Source organism: Lissotriton vulgaris, chromosome 2_1 (assembly GCF_964263255.1).
Source record: "Lissotriton vulgaris chromosome 2_1, aLisVul1.2, whole genome shotgun sequence".
Taxonomy (NCBI): domain Eukaryota; kingdom Metazoa; phylum Chordata; class Amphibia; order Caudata; family Salamandridae; genus Lissotriton; species Lissotriton vulgaris.
The window spans coordinates 556,201,819-556,205,398 of record NC_141687.1 but is presented as its reverse complement, the minus strand read 5'-3'; positions in this window follow the sequence as shown (position 1 = coordinate 556,205,398).

The window sequence follows — 3,580 nt, the reverse complement described above, 5'->3', positions numbered from 1 at the left end:
GCAAGGAAAGTTCGGACCAATCTACGAGAGAGACAAACGTAGGGCTTTCACTTGAAAACAATAGAAGAAGAATAAGGTGGGAAAAGTTAGCGTCCGGCAGAGAGAATCTTCCCAAACTTTACGCTAGACTTATTCCGACATTGGAAAAAGTGGGCGTTCTAAGTGAGGACCTTAGTACACCGGAAACCCGCAAATTACTAGGTTTGGCACACGAGGAACTTATTAAGTCGCTGGCTACAGATCTTTTTTCCATGGGACACACTAAAGGTGGTGGACTTTGCCGTAATACATGGTATAATGCTACATGCCGTAAGGCTAAGGTGGATCTCTTGACCAGTATTAAGAAGGGCAAAGGAAGACAGGAGATTCAGGCAAAAAGAAGGGAGTATAAGAAACTGACTACCCAGGCCAAGATGGATTGGAACCAAGATAAATGGGAAAACCTCTCAAATGCGTTAGCGATCAGGGACTACCGCAAGTTCTGGAGAATTGTCAATACGGGATCCGAGCACCTAGCATCGGCAATAGAACCAAATATTGCACCTAGGGTATGGAAAGAGCACTTCCAGTCCCTCTACACAGAGGAAACTGGAGCCACATGCTATCCTTCCCTTGATACCATTACCCATCCTGAGGGCTACCCCTTTACAAAAGAGGAGGTACGAGTGGCTATTGCACGCCTATCGTCAGGCAAGGCTCCAGGGTTGGATGGCCTCCCTGGCGACCTCTTTAAACAAGAGCCTAATGTCTGGGCCCCCTATTTGTTGACAATATTTAATGCCATCTTAAAAGGCATGGAGGTTCCCAATACATGGCTGAGTGCAGAGGTAGTTCCGATATTTAAAAAGGGCTCGCCTCTGCTCCCAGCCAACTACAGGCCCATCAGCCTAATAGTTGTTTCTCAAAAGCTCTTCGGTAGGCTCATCCTGGATCGTCTCCAGAATTGGCTTGAGGAGACTGCCATTTTGAGCCCTTACCAGGCGGGATTCAGGAGGGGGGTGTCCACAACTGATCAGATATTCCGCCTGAATCTCATTTATTGGAGAACTGCGCTAATCGAGGGCGGCAGCTTGTACACAGTTTTTGTGGACCTGCGAGCCGCCTTCGATTTAGTGCCAAGATCCAAGTTATGGAATGTCCTGGCTTACCTAGGTGTTCCACTAGATATTCTCGCCATTCTGATGAAATTGCATCAGAATAACTTTGCCTGTGTTAGATGTGGTAGAAATGGTAATTTAACTGAACGATTCCCCATTGACAGAGGGGTGAGACAGGGCTGTGTGCTCGCACCGACCCTGTTCTGCCTCTTTGTGAACGGGGTAATCACCCATCTGACCAGGATTAATGATATTGATGCCCCCAAATTGAACGGCAGCAGGGTGCCCGCAATCATGTTTGCGGATGATACCCTGCTGCTGTTGAAATCCCCTATGGGAATACAACGTGTACTGGATGGGTTTCTGGAATTTTGTATAGAGAGGGGTCTTGAGATTAATGTCACCAAAACAAAATATATGATCTTAAACCCCACTCCATCATCACGTCCCAATCCCTCTCTAGGTCTAGCGCGGCTAGAGAGGGTATCTACATTTGAGTACTTGGGAGTAACCCTCAATGAGCACATGACCTGGGGTACACAACAGACCAGGGCAAACATGAAACTGGTTCAGATAACGGGTGGGATCTCTAGGATGGCGAACACATCATCTTATCGTCCACTTGGCCCTGTTATCCTGATCTACAAATCCCAGACAAGGGGGGGCAGTTACTTATGGGGGTGAGTTGTGGGGCCACACCTCTACCAAAAACTTAACAAGCACGGAAAATAAATTCATCAGGCAGTTGGCAGCCCTTCCACCAAGTACCCCGTTACTCCCACTGAGAATGGATTTGGGTATTAGGCCAATTGCAAAAAAACTGGGTCTTAAACCACTAACCTTCTGGCGACGTTTATGGAGCAGCCAAGATCTTATCAACTACAGAATGGAGCTCCAGGAGTTTTTAACTTTACCAAAAGCCTCCAACATCCCATGGCTTGGATACATAAAAAGTTCCTGTGAGAGCCTGGACCTATTAGAACTTTGGACTGACCCGGCAAACGCAAGCACCAGGATTCCACGCAAGGTATTGTCAAAAGTCTACTATGACCGAAAGTTGGCTAATATCTTGAACACAATGCGTGAGGGATCTTTAACAAACTCATTCATCCAAAGCAAAGACTTCTATTTAGTGGAATGTGTTCTGGATGGTATAACTCCTGTGCTGACCATAAAGCTATTCTTGCAATGGAGATATGGCACACTTCCCCTTAGATCATTCACTAGCTCATGGTCCTTTCCCCCGACTACCGAGCACTGCCTAGCATGTGCGCACTCTAAAGAAAATGATCCAAGCTGCGGGTGTGTGCCTGTCTCGCTGTTCTCTATTTTAAAGCTGATTTAATAGCTGTGTTGTAATTTTAACCTATTTGTACAATTCATGTTGTGTTCTATGCTTAAGGGTATTAGAGCTCGCTTACCTTTTCCGTAACGCTCTTGACCCCGGTCCGCCCCGGCATTGTGCCGTTTGTGCGGAGGGTCGTCTAGTTGAGCGCCATACCCTGATCCTAACACTACTTCCGCTCTGCCCCTCCACCTCGCAGGTTAGTGGTCTAGTGGCTGCAGACATCTTTCTATTTTAGGCGCGGCAGCTGCACCTTTCTCCTGACAAACGCGGCGATCCAGGCTGTGGGTGTGTGCTTGTCTCGCTGTTCTCTATTTTAAAGCTTATTTAATAGCTGTGTTGTAATTTTAACCTAATTGTACAATTCATGTTGTGTTCTATGCTTAAGGGTATTAGAGCTCACTTACCTGTTCCTTAACTCTCTTGACCCCGGTCCGCCCCGGCATTGTGCCGTTTGTGCGGAGGGTTGTCTAGTTGAGTGCCATACCCTGCTCCTAACACCACTTCCGCCCTGCCCCTCCACCTCGCAGGTTAGCGGTCTAGTGGCTCACTCACTGGTTAGTATAAAATGGTGGCCTGGCAGACGCGCAGCGGACGAGCGCAGCGGACGAGCGCAGTGGGAGCGCCGACTTCGCGCCGAAGTTGCGCCTACGTTAAGCCCATCTGCGCCCGTCCGCGGCCGACCGGGGCCCAGGGCCAGCCACAATGCTCAACCCTTTATATATTCTTCCACTGACCTTTTATTGCTTCGCCGCTCGGTGCCCTTACAGGCCCGCGCTACAAGGGCTGCCCTGGACTGTGGTATTTTTGTTTCCCCGGATACCCTTGCCCTAGACACTCCTTCCCCTTGCGCTGAGCAGAAACCTTATCGCCGAAAACCATCATTTCCCCGGGCCACTCCATTGACCGTGATATACCTCAATACCCAGTCAATGGTGAAACATCATCTTGAAATTTTTCAGCTGCTAGAGGATAGAGCCGAGGATATTCTCTTATCAGAAACTTGGCTGACTGAGGATTCAATCCCTGACATTCTTGCTGCTATCCCCGTGGGCTATTATATCCTGCAACACAATTGACCAGCTGGGCAAGCCGGTGGCGGGGTGGCAGCCATCATCCGCTCCCAGCAAGCTTTTAC